Below are 16,890 nucleotides of genomic sequence, written 5' to 3'. Positions count from 1 at the left end.
TACTGAAAACCTAAAAAAAACTTAAAGTATGCAAAATTGAAAATAATAACTAAAAACGTATCGGCTAGCGAAGAAAAAAAGTATAAAATGTATACTATATATTTACAAGTATTTAGTTATATAAAGTTATTAAGTGGTACATATTTTGTTTATGAAGTAACCAATTAAACTTGGATAGTTAACGTATCAACTTAAATATTTACAAAGGGTTATTTTCAGAATTAGTTAGTTTAGTGTAATAACTTAAATGTCTTTGTAAAAGAATGTTTATACTTCATTTGTTTGCTAGTATTTTTATGATTTTTTTTTTTTTAACTCTGGCCCAATTACTAATTGTCATTAGTTTTTGTTCTAATAATACTTTCTGACTCCACTTGAACTAAACACATCATGTTATATTTAATTTAAACTTATTGACAATGTATATTATGTTAAGTATTGCCACTGTGTAAATTAATCGGTTGTATTTCCAATAGTGGTGTATTTTATATTAGGCCTATCCCGACACTGCACGTTCATTATCGTTTTTAAGTTCAATCGAAGGCCAAACAAAAGCAATAAAAATATTACCCCTAGCGCAGCAGGGACAATACGGAAGTAAATTTAATTACTTTTGAATCCGCAAAACTGCTTTGTGCTTGTATCGATTTAGTATTACTGTGATAACTTTACATTATGATTGCAACTGACGGTACTATACCTCTAATATAAGTGAATATCATATAAATATTACAGTGATTTATTGTTGAGCTATTATCTTTTTTTGTCATCTCTAACGCTAGTACTAACGCTCACGTTCAGGTATAATATTATTCTTAATCTTCTTAATCTTTAAGAGTTTTTATTTAATGGCACTCTGATTCGAATAGCGTCAAGTGCACATTTGTCACGACATTAAAGCACAACGCGCCAAATCTTGAAAAAATAAACAATTTCCACGAAAGATACACGGCTGGCTGGCTAACGTGCTTATTCTCTGTGGCATTTGTTGGCATTGTCTGTGGAATTTATCATTTTAAGTCGTTTAAATGTTATCATTAACGCCCCCAACTGTCAGTCGCCGTTAAAAGGTTCAAATATCGACACCGTACAATAACAATAATAATAATACACAATCAACTCAAATAGTATACATTTCACAGTTATGATCTCATTCCATCACAAACACAATACACCACGTTGAGATTTTGTGTTGAGTACAAGTTAAACAATACATTTTCACTTGCCAGTAATTCGGAACTTTGAATTACAATCAAACTATATTTTGACATTTTCAATTTTAACTCTATTGAATTTTTGACATCATCATAACAGAAGTCGGTCTCGGTTGTATATTCATGAACAGATAAGGTGTACAGTAAAGTAGGATATGCTTTATAAAAGTTGAAAAAATATATATCAAAACGGTACTTACCTCTCCACTGTGTCAATATAAATGTTAGCTAAACATTTTAGCTTAACGTTAATAGTTTTTGTGAAAAATGTCTTACACATAAATGCTATTGTTGAGAAGAAGCCATTTGTAGGTTCTAACTTTTAGCACTCACAAAAACAATTCATTGCTATATGTTATTTTTATTGAACTAACTTAGTCACCTTCGCTTGTGAGATGTATATGAATTATAATGTGTTACTTTTCTAATACAAAATGCTATGCACTCTAGATAGCTTTTTTCTTCACTGCACAGCGCATTATATTTTAATAAAAGGTCCATTTGAATATGACAAGTGCCTTACAACGTTTATAGACAATGTTGTTAGTTCTACACATCATTTGATAAACTGGAATATTTCTTTTAATTTTCTCTTTCCATTCGTGGTCCATATGTATTTATGTGGGTCTGTTTCTTGGTCAGTCATTGTGGCTTGTGTTTTCTATATTTAATTCGACTCGATTGCTTTTTGTATTGTTTATGTCAACGAATGAGCTGTTAATGGCCCAGCCAGTTTCATTAGTGTTTTTAGATGTTCTTCATCGTCTCGATTCCTTCAATATTTATGTGTCTTAGTAGTTCAACTGTGTTTGAGTTCTATATTGAAATTGTTTTGGCTTAACATCCATAGATAGTGCACATCATATGTATACTTGTATTCGCTTTGACGAAGAGACTTTGTAGGTAGAATGGTTCTATACGGTTCTTGTACATGTGTATTTTATTATAATTAATTGAGAATTTAATCAAATCCTCAACGGGAACAGGGATGCTTTATCCCTAAATAGAGACATGATAAAATAGCTTTGTCAAATTATCTACGGCCAATGAATGCTTTTGGCAAATCAAGTCATCAAACGATACGATTATACGGTCCAATAAATTATGTACATGAATCCGGACAAATGTAGTTCACTGGTATTAACTAACATCCGTAACATTTGGATAAAATACTAGTATTTTCAACGAACGCGCTAAAAATATAGTTAAAATGAATTAAGTAAAATTGCTTTGAATAATTTTTATATAGTGAATATAGTTATTTGGTGAAAATAAAATCAAGGAATTTAAATCAAGTCAGCAAACCTAGTCGGACTCTATTAATATATAAAATGTATGATTTACATAAACATACATATATTATGTATATTATAGTACACTATTGGACGCGTTTAAGTAAAATGTCTGTGGGGTTGTTTATTTTATTACTGTTGTGTTTATGTTTAAAAACAGATGTCTGTGTATTTCTTATGTTGTACTTTGACGGACGTCTGAGTCTGACTTATAAATATAAATAATAGTGCTATTAACTTCAACGTTTTACAGCAGTGGAAGGAAGCAGTTACTAAAAAAAAAAAAAAAACAGCGATTAGATACACGTGTATCTGTAGTGTTGTAAAACATTTAAAATGCATATGATTTTACTTGTGCTTTTTGTATTCATTGATTGGTCACACTTTGAAGGAGCCAAATTTGGTATACAATATAAAAAATAAGTTTTCTTATAAGTTATATTACCCGCTTGCTAAGTTATTAAGTTTATTAAGAAAACAAGTAAAATTCAATACATCTACAAATTGGATTTGTTTAAGTTGTATTAAATTAAAATTCACCCAACACAATTTTAAATCAATTAAAATTTTAGCGTATGACAAAATAATGCTAACGTAATTTTATTATTTATTTCGCTGAAAAAGTGAAAGTAATTTCATTACATTGTACAAAATTAACATGCCAAAGACCAAGTTTTAAGGAATTCCCTTGGGCAGTTCTTGTAGAGTACCCAGGAATATCGGTTGTAACTTGTAAAGTTGAAATTTAGTTTCCGAATATCCTACAGGAAGTCGTAAAATGAGTTAAATTAAGGATTTTTTTTAAGTTTCAAAATATTTTGCCTTTATTACTTTCACATGTTAATAATAACGAGAAGTATGTACCAAAACAGAACTAAAAAACATTAGTTTTGCTAACACTTTTAGTAATTGGAATAAATAGCAAAAAAAAAAATATACATATATAAGACTTAAAACTGATGATTCTGAAGAAGCACCCATCTCTGATCTCATAATTTGCAAAAATCTTATTATTATGTAGATTGAACTCAATTTGAAACTTCCAATGTCGGTTTAGCGGGCTACGAGAAATTACTTTACTTCATTTATAATACAGCTTTTGCTAAAGGTCTTAATAAAAAAAGCACTAAACAAAAGCTGAAAACGAATTTTCTTTTTCTTTCTCATTATGTGTGTCCCGGAGTCGATCAATCAAACGTAGTGTGTATATGCTATGTATATACAGACCTTTCCGCCATTGAATACAAAACTATTTGCCCCTTTTATTTTTGTTTTACACCCTCTTTGTATAGCTTTGTGAAACCTTTCAACCGACCAGCAGCAGCAGCATTCCGGCGCCAGGACTTTTCTGAAGTAAAAAAAAAAAGCACAGGGAACGCATACCATAGAAGTGTATGCGGAAAATTGAAAGTTCACAAGATCAATAATTTACATACTAATATTAGTAACAGAGTGAATTGGCCATTCGATGTGAGCATATTATAACTTTGTGTGTTAATCTAAAGCATAAGTTCATTTTAGTATGAAAAAAAGGACCGTCATCTATTAATCGTCTGATTAGAGACAATATAAAATCAGCCGGTTTCACCTACTATTGTTAAATACACCCTCCTTAACACAATGTTAAACAATTCGTTTAAATTTAACATCTGGTTAGAAGAAATGAGTTTCACCATAAAATTATTATTGTTAAATTCTATTTGTTGAGTTACCAAAACGTTAGTTGGGTTACTAAAGCGGTTACCACGATTCCAAAATACGTTCTCATTGGTTATCAAAATATGTGATAAGTGAATGTATTTTTAAATTTGACAGTTTGTTATTATTTAGCATTTTATTTTACTTTCTTTTAACGTTTCGGTTTATATAAATAATTTACTATTTAGATATAATTTTTTAACACGTTGCTTAAATAGTTTATACCTTTCTAAAAATAGTTTGTCATCGAAGTCATTAAAATAATTTTTTCTATTTTTAAGGCCTAAAAAAAATGTAGATAGTGATAAGAATTATTTCCATTAATTATACTCAAGACAGGCAAGACATAGTAATATTATCTAAATTACAAAATACAACAAATTACGATTTTTTGAACCTATAATGCAAGTCTGTGCCATTCCTTTTTACCTTACCTACATAAAATAACTTTTGCTTAACCCTAATAAAGGGTTATCGAAGTTATCTTTTGTATTGTTCTCTAAATACTCATTATAAAGAAGTTCTTCATCAAATGTGTAATTCATTATTAAATATTACTAGTATACTCAGTTAACAAAAATTGTAAAACAATTTTTGAACTTCAATAATATAAATATTATATATAAGTACTACAATACATTTTAACATACCGACTAACCTTTTAATAAGCCGATTTCGGGTGATTATTTTAACAATGTGTTAAGGCTAACAAATCTCGATGAAACCCAATTTTTACTAATTAGTTGTTAAATATAATAAACAATAAGTTAAATTCTTAACAAATGTTGGGGAAACCGGCTGAATAAATGATAAATTGTGTATAAATTGAAAATTCTTGAGCTGTAACAAGAAGTAAAAAAAAAATTGTTTATAACATGAAGTGTTGAGCGGATAATATTTTCCAATAAACGTTTAAAAAACATTCTTATTGTGATAAAAAAGTATAATAAAAAAGATTATGTAAATATTTATTTACTTATTAGTTATTTTATGTTAATAATAGTAAACTTGGGGTTTTATGATAAAAAAATGTTTATGAACGCATTATAAGATACTTGTGTAAGATATGAAATTTTTAAAAAACTATACATTTTTACTACCATACCGAGTTAAAAAAAAAAAAAAAATACTGTCAGACCTATAACAAGTTATTGCCTACAATAAATGGTATAAATTGCTTATTATTATCTAGTGACTAAATAAACTCTCTATATTATAAATATATATATTTGTATAACAAGTATTAAGTGCTAAATACACATTTTTTATAAATAATGTTACTCATAATACGTTTTAGCCAAACTATTAAATATTCTTTTCTGAGAATGTTAATTGAAAAGTTTGGGGTTAAAATTAAAAATATTTTTTTTTAAAGAAAATAAATTACAACGGCCATGGTACAAAATCTTAGATGTTTTTTTACAACTCTTCGAGTTATGGTTATTAAACGAGTATAAAAGATTTTTTATGTGCACGAAAATAATATTATCGTTGCGATTGTAAACATTATTATTCAAAAAGTGCCTATAAATTATTTTTAAAATTGCCCACTCTTTTGGTTGACAAATAACAGTATCGTTCTAGCCGTTTAATCTTCATTTGATTATTATTAAATTGCCATACAAGGAATTCAATTTGTTTGAATTAACAATCAACCGTTTATATTAAAATATAAGGTATTCCCGTCATCGGCTATTAATTATATGTTTTAAACTCGTCTTTAAAATTACTTATGAGACAAATAAACGTTTTATTTCATTAATGTGTAAAACTCAGAAGTTTTTGTTTATTTTGGTTCGTGGGATAATCTTCTAATAAAGTAAACGACTAAGTTAGTAAAATATACATATATAATAATATTACTTGTTATAAACTTTTTGTTGTTTATCTTTCATCAGATTACATTTGCCAGTGTACAGAGTTAATTTAGCAGAGACTACTTCTATACAGATATATAGATACTGGCATACTGCTCTCCGATTTTGTAATTAATATTATAGTTTGTAAAAAAAAAAAACACTTAAAAAGACTGAGAAACGAATAAAATCAACAAAACAATAAAGCTTGTGAGAAATTGTTTTTCTATTACTATTTAGAATATCAAGTAAAATTTAAGGGGGGTAAAAATAGAATAGACTGGCATTTTAATCTACTTTTTAGTTTTAGTCTTGATAATATTCTGTGTAGACTGTGTATTTTATAATAATTTTTTTAAAATCATATATTTTGGCAAGAAATCAAAATAGAGTATAACTAGCAGAAGTGATTCAATAATATTTAAACCGTTTTTTAATGATAACTGTTTTAGATCATTGTGTGTTGTTTTTATTTTCCTGTCAAAATATGATTTTAGGAGGAGTCTGTTTTTACACAATGGCGCCTTTGAAAATTACACAATAATTATTATTAAAAACATTATAATAACAAAACGAGAGGGAGGGGGGGGGGGGTTGTCTCGCGTTATTATACATAAAACGACACATCTGGTTTCCGTTTTAGAAAAATCTCCACCGAGTAAATGATTCAGCGAAAACGTCACTGTCTCTCCAGCAGCAACCAACAACAAGGGCTGTCGACGCACGACCGCTGTAAAACATGTCAACGGTTATTTTAATTGACTATTTTTTAAAGAATGTCCTTTTTATTGTTATATAGGTATATTATTACTATACTATCGTTGTAACACGAGTCGTTTTCTTCTTCTAATTTCCCAACGATAATCGTTTATAATTGTATTTTTTCTCCCACTTCCCAGTCCACCTTCACACCCGTCGGACAGCGTCTGCCGTCACGGGGCACAGACTCCTCTTTATGAAAAGGACTCGGTAACAGGCCATGACACAGTCATGTCCGCCACGTTATCCGGAAGGGAATCGAATGTACAATTATACCTAGACCCCCAAACACATCATTTCTCAGGTAGGTAGTACCTATAGAAAAAAAAAACAATAAAGAACAACAGATAACAGTGTGTAGTAAAATGGAAAAAAAAAACCAAAAGGAAATCGGTGGTCCGCCACACGATCGTTTACGGTCCGATAGGTATATTATAGTAATATGATAGGTATAAATAATGTGTACAAGGCGACAATTATTAATTATTATTAACCTCATCCACGTCTCGTTTAGACGTTTCCGTCCCAAATAGAAACGACATGGCTCGCTTACACTGCCATGTTACATATTATATATATATATATAATCTTGTGTTCGGTGGCGATTAATAATGCATTTATCTCGGTTTGTATCGCATTTGACACGACCGTGTAGCGCTCAAGTAATTAGTGTTAAACGCACATGAAAAACATCAGCCGCCAAATCGGTTTACAAGTACGACGGTTTACACGCCACAACCTGAGTAGAAATGAAAATTGAGATAAAAAAGCATTTTTCAGCCGAGCCTGCAACCACGAAAGAGGATTTTCATGTCTCGTTGAAGTACCGAATACATATTTTATAGTAGTGGTGGAATTATGGATAACGAAATAGTATATTAACATGCAGTAACAAGCTAGCATCTATAAGGTGGCTAGTAATCATAATATCAAGTTTCTGGCTAATATTTTAGCGTTTTCATAATATCTGGCCTAAAACAATTCATAGGAATATATTATGACCTCTTAAATTATTGAATTTATTTTCAGTTATAGTTTGATCGTTGTGAATACAACACATAATTTAAAAAAATTTAACATCCCCATGCCCACCCCCATCTTATCTCTTATCAGATAACAGCGTAACGATTTTTTGGTAACACTTTTTTCGGTTATGTGCCAAAGCAAGGACACAAAAATGTCAAAAACCACATTTCACATTTTAAACATATCGATCGTGCATTTATTAACGTCCAATCGAGTCAACGAAAGGATGTTATTTTAATAATTTTTTTTTTCAAAGCGATTGCTTTAGTCAGCCAACCGTTCCTTTTGAAGCTGACGGCGAGAGAGTAGGATTTTGAGCCGTTTAACGAAAATAATTGACGGCTACGAAGGAATGAAGATAAATTAGCGCATAAATTGAATTATCTTCTCGGGGAATAATGTACATGGTGGCGTTTGACTGGCTTTCCTGGTCGCATCTATTGACTTTATATAGCCGCCGAAATTAGAACTGTAAATTGCTACCGTTTTACAGATACTTAAAAATAATAATATTATTAAACCATCCGCGGTCACGGTTTATCGTAATGCGCTAAATGAGATTCCATAAAAATTGTCTTTAAAAACGACAAGTAATAAATCATATTTTATGTTTGAGCATCTTTCATATTTTTTTAATGTACATTAATAAAGAAATTGTGGGTTCTAAAAATACAGATATTATATATGTTTGTTTAGAATTACCACAAACTTGCTTTGTCCATTTTGCAAATTTACTATTTACACCTATTTAATAAAACAAATAATCCACTGTTAAGGTATGATTGATATTGATACACAATTTCACAGGAGAGCAAAATTGGTCATCAAAAATATGTATTGAAAATATGTTTTAAGTAAAGAAATAAAATAATGAAATATTATTTAAATAAATCCTGGACCCTAAAAATTATACTTTATTTCACTATATTACATAACCACAAGTGTTGCTTAAGAATTTTCTAGATGTTTTAAGTATTTATACACCCAATGCGGGTCCATTAATTGGCAAAGGGGATCTTTGTAGAAATAATATTTTCTTTAAACTCAAATCCATTAAATTCGTCCAACGTCTTGACTCAGCATTAATGATGTTGAATACAACTTTACAACGCAAATTATTTTTAATATATTTTATAATGGGACGAGATATATTTTGTAGATCATAAAAAATGGAAGGAAAAACGTTATTAAATTATACAACTGCTTTCAATAGTGACACAAACTGAAAGCTACAACTCTGCAAAGTCTCATCCCTTCGGCGAATTCTGTCTGTTTAAGTCTATATAATTGTAGTAGTTTGATCCTTGAGTCGTTAAAGTAGTAATGCTGGGAAGCAAACGGCCGCCTAAAAGGGTTTTGCTCCAGGAAAAAGTATGCTGTGTGGGTCAAAACTTTTCTGAAAGCCCGGCAGTAAGTAGCGGTCAGTATTGCGGAAACGTTATACTGCTATGAGTATTAAATCCATTCAAATCCGAGAACTTCTCTCATCGGCCACATAACATTTTTGAAATCACATTTATACTTTGGGAAAAATACCTTGAGATTGTTTTGTAGGCATGCAAAACGGTAAATCCAAAAAAAAAATCTCTCAAGGTTTATAAGTATAAGAAACACAATCCTTGTAATTATCACACCATGTAATTTAATAATTACAAAATATAAAATTATTTTTACCACTTTTTGGGGCTAGGTTTGGTTGAAAATATTTGTATACTTTTTTATTCATATAAAGCTATAAACAATCTATTATATAACATATACCTGCAACATTTTAAGAAAACCATCAAAATTCAAGTTTATAAATAAATAAAAAAAAATGAAAAACTTTAATTGTATTTGTTTTTATACCAAATTACATACATAATACCATTGAGTATATATTGTCAATGATTATACTCAATGATATCTATACATACATAATTGCATAGTGCATGAAAATATAGTTTCTGGGTTTATATAAGTAATCAATATAAAATAATAGATATAACAGACAAAAATTATGTACTTTAGTATTTAAAAACATAATAATTAATATATATACATTAATGTTAAGTGTATAATTTTTAAACGAACCTCTCCAAAGAGACGGTTTTGTATAGCTTATATGTATAATTATAATATATTTAGGAAATGTTATTGTTATTTGATTATCTCCCAAAATTTTATAATTGTGGTCATTACATTAACAAACTTATTGATTTTGTGAACGACCCAAAAGAAAATAGTGCAATAGTAAATTAAAAAAATTGCATTTATTTGTTTACTTTATTTTTTTTTTATTAAAAAGGCTGAGAAATTTGCCTGTGTTTTTTCTTTGTTGGCCGGTGTCAAATATTTCTGATAGCTGTATTTTTTACTGTTGAAAATTAGAAAAAAAAATTTTTTTTACGGTGAATAACAAGTTAAGATAAAAATGTTGTATTTTTTTGGTAATATACTATTCATTCTAAATATGTATTAAATGACCTAAATGTTAAACCCCTTTGTCGTTTTGTTTTTCAGGTGAGTACATTTTTTCAGCCAGTACAATAAAACATAGTCTAAAGAATAGAACTTGGAAGATAACCCGTACGTACTCTTCTATATATATATATATTTTTTTTATTTTTTTATTTTCCTCGCCCAATGATTCTGAAAATGGACGATCAATGATCATTGATCTCGATATGCAGTAGGTAGTGTGCGTTGTAAATATTTAGCGTTTTAGGTGTAAGTAATGTGTGCACTGTGTTCACTTTATATATGTAAATATAAATGTATATATATGTATAAAAATTATCTCTGAAATCCTAGATGCAGCCGTATAATAAATCCCATATACATACATTGTGTCTGTCGACAGAGCATCTGAGAAAGTCCCCCGTGTGATTTATGATTTAACAACAGTGTCGGACACACAAAAATTATACTACACGACCCTTTGTAATGGTGTTATTATAAACTCATTGTAAATAATAATAATAATGGCCGCGGTGAGTGTGATGTTGGTTAATGGCATTTCTTTTTGGTAGGGTGGTACAACTGTTTGTGTCCTTACCTTGTAAATAATGCGCTTGAGGTGTGATCCGGAGATTTGGTACACAACAATTCCTAAACTGAGTATTTACACACATTCCCCGTTTTGGAATAAGTACATTTTTATGGAAAAGAGCTGGTGTAATTCAATTCGGATGGATTACTTCAGATAAAAATACCTAGTTGGGAACTTAAAAATCTCACAAAATCCAAATTTAAGAAAGAAGCAATTGTCAGTTGGTGGTTTTCTTATTGGAAAATCAACATAAATGGAATATATTCTATCAAGTTGATATGATAGTTAATAAAATGTATAATGCTAGTTCGATATATTTAATATTTTTGAACGAATATGACGCATACATAAGTCGAACTTATACATTATTAATAAGTCTTGCGAGGGACTCGTCACACATGCGGGTTTCTATATATATATTTATATAGACTTCTGTTTTGCGCTCTGCTGGTCCAAGCACAATTGAATTAAATCATTTGAACAATCTTGCCGGATGACACGAACACATCACCACCACCGAGATTGTCATTGTGCAGCAGATCGTACACGGTTCTGTGGGGTGCAGGCAAAATAACAAAATCCCTCGATGATCAATAAAATAATATATACCGCTAAAGTCTGTTACACTCTGCCAACCGACAATAATAGTAATAGTTATATTGAATTTGTTTCTGACAATAGTACCGGTAAAATGTGCATTCACAGTACTTGGTATTAGAACTACAATTATAATTATAAAAAATATCGTTGCTTTAAACCCGAATAGTTTATTTGTATAATGGTCAGGACTTCGGTATAATGATTGGTCAAATATTGTGTCAAAAATATTGTATTATTCTAAGTATACACATTTTTAGATATTTCGGTTTTGGTTTGCATTTTTAGAACACAATTAGTTTTAAATTTCATTTTGTCCAACTTTGGTAAAGTTTCATTTGGATTCAAAGCCATGAAAAAAAAATGTTACATATTTTATTAATGATCAACAGCCACATTAACGAATTGAAACTAAAGCTAATGAAATGATAAGATAATCTTTGAGCGTTACATTTTTTTTTAACAATAACAAATGTGGTGTAGAAAAATTAGGCAGTCTGGATAAAAATACCATCTATCCACATCAGAAACACTAATAATAATAATAATGGTTATCTTAACTCCTGATCAGATAAAATGTATTTTAATTTCTCCTACATTATTATTAAATACCCAATATAATAATAAGAAACTGTACATAACAACTGTATAATTTTTTTTAACACTACCGATGATGTTTAATGAAACAAAAACACGTCATAAATTATGATGCAAACGATATATACAACAATAGTATTGTTTATGAAAAATCAGTGGAATAGTTTTTTTATTCTATATCTATCTCTCTTTCATGGGCACAGCCCACCAAAGTTAATAATATGTTTTTTTCCATGAAAGATACGGATCTATATACCGTTTTTTGTTATTTTTAATACTGAAAGATTTTTTTAATGAAAATCGGTTTGTTACATAACCTAGTAAAGTAGTCAAAGCACAGGCTTTTGGGTCTTAAATAAAACAAAACGGCTTTTACTCGTTAAATAAATTATAGAAATTAAAAATAATACTTAAAGCTTATACTCAAATTAATTGTGACATGGTCGAAATGTATATTAAGACTACTTTTTTTCTTAAATATATTGCCCATGTAAAAACCGTCAGACTTACCACAATTGTTTAAGGATTTACCACTGTGGTTTGCCTAAGTGGTGTTTTTTTTGAACATCATCTCTCAAATTTAAATTTCGAAGCCATGCAATATGTATTTTTCATTTGCAAAATGTATAAATCATGCGTTATTTGAATAACAAAGAACACCGAAATAATATTATGTATTTTTGACTTCCGGTTGATGACTCGCAATCACTTATGTGAATTATTTCTTTCATGGCTTGATTTGATAAAAATATAAAAGAGGGGGAGGGGAAAGATAAATTCTTATAAACATATAGCGACAATAAAACACACAAAAATAGTTTTGCAAGCAATAACTGCGCAAAGCACCGTGGAAAATGATTTTGAAAATATGTGTTCACCGTTAAATGTTATTTAAGACTAAAAGAATTTTAAACTGTTCACATTATATAAAAAACACAAAATAAATTTTGTCATTTGCGCAGACGGTTAATCTGTGATCTACATCAATTGTCTTTAGAACAAAACGCTATTACACGATTAAGGTTTTCGGATCACGTCCACGGTGTTGTTTACCTGTCTTTAATACAATAATAAAGGCCAGATAAAGTCGATTGAACGGTTTGTTTTAAAGCCCGAACAAAACATTCGGGACGGTTTTTTATCAATTTAAAAAAAGAAAAATATTCGTTGCTATAAAAATCTTGTGAAACGGTGCAAAAACAAATAAGTTATCATTAGTTTTGACATTACAACCGTCGCGTTTTTGTTGATCCATGCAAATTTCCTAAAAAAATAAAATAATGTGTTAAAAATTAAGCAGGGTCGCATTATACAGGGTGTCCCATTTTAAAATACTAATAAATTTGTCTCCAAAAATACTAGTCTAGTCAAAAAGTAGTTTATTAGAGACTTTTAAAGTACAAAGGAGGACATTTAAAAAAAAAAATATGGTCCAAAATACGAAATGGCCGACTTACGGTGAAAAACATGTTTTTTAAAATGGAACCATGTAATTTTTGTTAACCAAACAAATGATCTTATCAAAACTAACAACTTTTGTAGTAAAAATGGTTAGGTAAAACCCATAATTTGTAAATTAAGTCTATTTTTAGTTTTGTTATTTTATTTTGATGCATATGGTAACCGTGTCATGTGTGGTAGCCTTGGTATGCGTGGTAATCATGGTATAGTTTTGAGAGAAAAGTTCAAGCATGTTTGCACAACAATGGCGGCATATTCGAACATCTCAAATAAGACATTCTTAAAATATACCTTTATCTTTGTCTTTAACATTACCATTAGTATTACCATTACATTATCATTATCTTAATCGTTATCGTTATCCTCTCTTTTCTGTGTATCGCAAAGACAAAAACCATGGTTACCACACATACCAAGACAAAAAAATAAAACAACAAAACTAAAAATAGCTAAAGAGACTTAATTTACAACTTATGGGTTTTATCGAAAAATTTTTCCTACAAAAGTTGTTAGTTTTGATAAGGACATTTGTTTGGTTAACAAAAAGTACATGGTTTCCGTTTAAAAAAATCATGTTTTGACCGTAAGTCAGCCATTTTGAATTTTAGACGTCCCCCTTTGTACTCTAAAAGTCCTAATACACAACTTTTTGATTGGATTAGTATTTTTGGAGAAAAATCTGATAGTATTTTAAAATGGGACACCCTGTATATTTTAGTGTTAGTATATTCAATTATAAGCGCTATCGTCTCGTCGTCTCCCCATTGTCCAATATGTATAATATGTGATATATAATAGTAATAAAATACATAAAATACATTAACCAACCTGTGAATGGTGTTTCTCTTCTTTAATGAGACAAACCCGACACGCTGCTCGTCCGCATTTCGTTGTGAATTCTAATTTTTATTTTTATTTTAACCGTCCGGATGCCGAAATGACCGTTATTTTTATAGTAATATTATATTATAATATATAGTACACATCACCCCGAGACTTGTGGACATTCGGCAGCATTCCGACTGGGTGGTCCCCTCGTATAATACACCTATAATGTTTGTCACCAGAGCCATTAAATGTCCGACCCGATAACGCACCCGACGGGACAGTTCTAAATTATTATAATCCTATTGATCGTAGAAAAAATTATATATATATACAACCGTACTAAACAGATTTTATAATATTAGGTATACGGGGGATAGCCTAATCTACCGACGGAAACCGTGAACATGTCGGTAAATCCACTAAACCGTTTGTTAATATTCTAAAATATGTAAAAATCGTGAAGATCCGCCGGGCCACCTTACACCAACCGGCGGATAGGATGTGTATGTAAATGGACCGTTTATTTCCACTTCTGAAATTCTGTTAAATGCTTTTAAGTAATACCTTGTCTAAATAACTGCTGTGGACATTACCGGTTCGGGCCACGCGCGACGGGTTTCTTCCAATCATTAATTTATACTCATTCATTGTCACCACGGTTGTACATTATCTTATTTCCCCTTACCTTAGGGTTTATCCTCTTTAGGCAGGCATACAAACATTGTGTGTTGATACAAATAAGTTCCAAACGGACACAGGACAGAACTGAATCGCTGACATTAAAATGAGAAAATTTAGTATAGAACTGTAAAGTCAGCTGAAAAATATGACTTGTCCTTTATTGTACTGTTAACAATATGTTAGTGAAGGATAACCTAGTTCCAGCCCCTCTACCGTTGTGGTTTTCTGTTTTATATCATTACAATTAATTAGTAAAACGGCTTAGAATAAATGCATGTAATAACTGAAGACATTTTTATTTATAAAAAAAAATTACCATAAGTTTATTAGGATATCTATAATATTCTATATGGATATTATGAATGATGTTGCTTAAGATTTACAAAGAGATTACTGAAGTGTGAGACATCTGATCTTTGGGGAAAAATATAGTTTGGCCAACTAAAATTATGATGTAAGTGTGTCCAAAAAAACGAATAAACAGTAAAATAATTATCTTTTACTTTATTTTTCTTATTCTGACGCAAGTGTAAAAAACAATATTTACCAGACCAAACGTTCTTGAAAGTATTTGGTCGATTGTATATGGTGGAAGACTTTTTGCTAGATACATATACAACTGTACAGTTTTGTATTTGTTTTGTAGCATTATTATTGTTTACAATAACCCGTATTTACTGAGTAGGTTTTGTTTTCACAACTATGAGTTTTTAATTTTTGTTTGTCGTTTAGCTGTTGACAACAGTCAAAATGTATCTGAAAAACACTTTTCTTATATTGTTTAATACACGGTTAACAACGAGAACAATTTATTGTTGAAAGACCTTCCATCCTTATACTATAAATACAATTTTAATTGCCTTACTGGCTTTACAATGCATAAGTCTGCAGGACTCAAGACATTAAACTTCAAGTGAAAAGTTTATGATTACAGTTTTGGAATGTTGGTGGAGAACACAGACCTGTTTTTTTTAAGAGTCGATAAACGCTATACAATATTTAATTATTAATCTATTCATGCGATCATCGTCTGGTACCGACTTACATTTTTCAGAAATTATACAACATAACAGGTAGGCGGATCTATCTGTTCGTGATCATCACGCAAAGATTAAAAAACGATTTCAAATTAATTAGACCGCCTCGGCCGCATACCTAATTTATTTCTGTGTAAACGGCTAATCAAATTCAATCGATTAACAACTGTTTGATGTTTCAGTATTAAGCTATTATAATTATGTAAAAAATTGAGCCATGTTTAATTGGAACGGAAAATTATATCTTTACATTACCCATGTAGCGGGGTAATACCAATCACCAAAAAACACATGAAAATGATAGGGAAAAATTTAAGTTCCTAAAAAACTTACAAATTTTGATCAAAATATCAGTACAGACCTATTGTACAATGATATTGTTCAAAGACATTGTATGTTTAATGGGAATATTAATTAAGTAAGGTTATTACATAAGTTATGTTAGACCGTTATTATCCCATCAGTTTTGACTGGTATTACTCCTATCAGATTTTTTTTTAAATACATGTATTTACTTAAAAGCTGTAATATTTAGGTATATTATGAGCAAATAAATGCAATCCTTGCCAGTTTGTGATATTTTAGAGAAACGGTCAATGTAGTAAAAAATTAGAAATTCTTAATTTGAGTTGAGTTTTTTTTTGGAAAAATATTACAACAAAAGTGATAAAAAAAATTGATAATTATTTTTTAGTTGGAAAAAAGTTGTTTATCATTTTGGAATATCTGGTAACAACAGTTATCAAACTATGTGCTCATCTAAATTTTAGCCATCATATTTTAAGAGATATACCATTGACCGGTATTACCCAC

The 16,890-nt window shown here is 29.8% G+C and overlaps 1 protein-coding gene across 4 annotated transcripts in view; it reads left to right on the top strand.

Moving 5' to 3' along the window:
- Positions 1-16,890, top strand: part of LOC126840152 (protein prickle-like) — a 135,122-nt gene that overhangs the window by 43,771 nt on the left and 74,461 nt on the right. The window lies entirely within an intron of this gene.

The sequence above is a fragment of the Adelges cooleyi genome, unplaced genomic scaffold (assembly GCF_023614345.1).
Source record: "Adelges cooleyi isolate 19-005CV unplaced genomic scaffold, UGA_ACOO_1.1 ACOO_flye_CR_arks_rails_tigmint_CR_PRNA_376, whole genome shotgun sequence".
NCBI lineage: Eukaryota > Metazoa > Arthropoda > Insecta > Hemiptera > Adelgidae > Adelges > Adelges cooleyi.
This window is presented reverse-complemented; position numbering and strand designations above follow the sequence as displayed.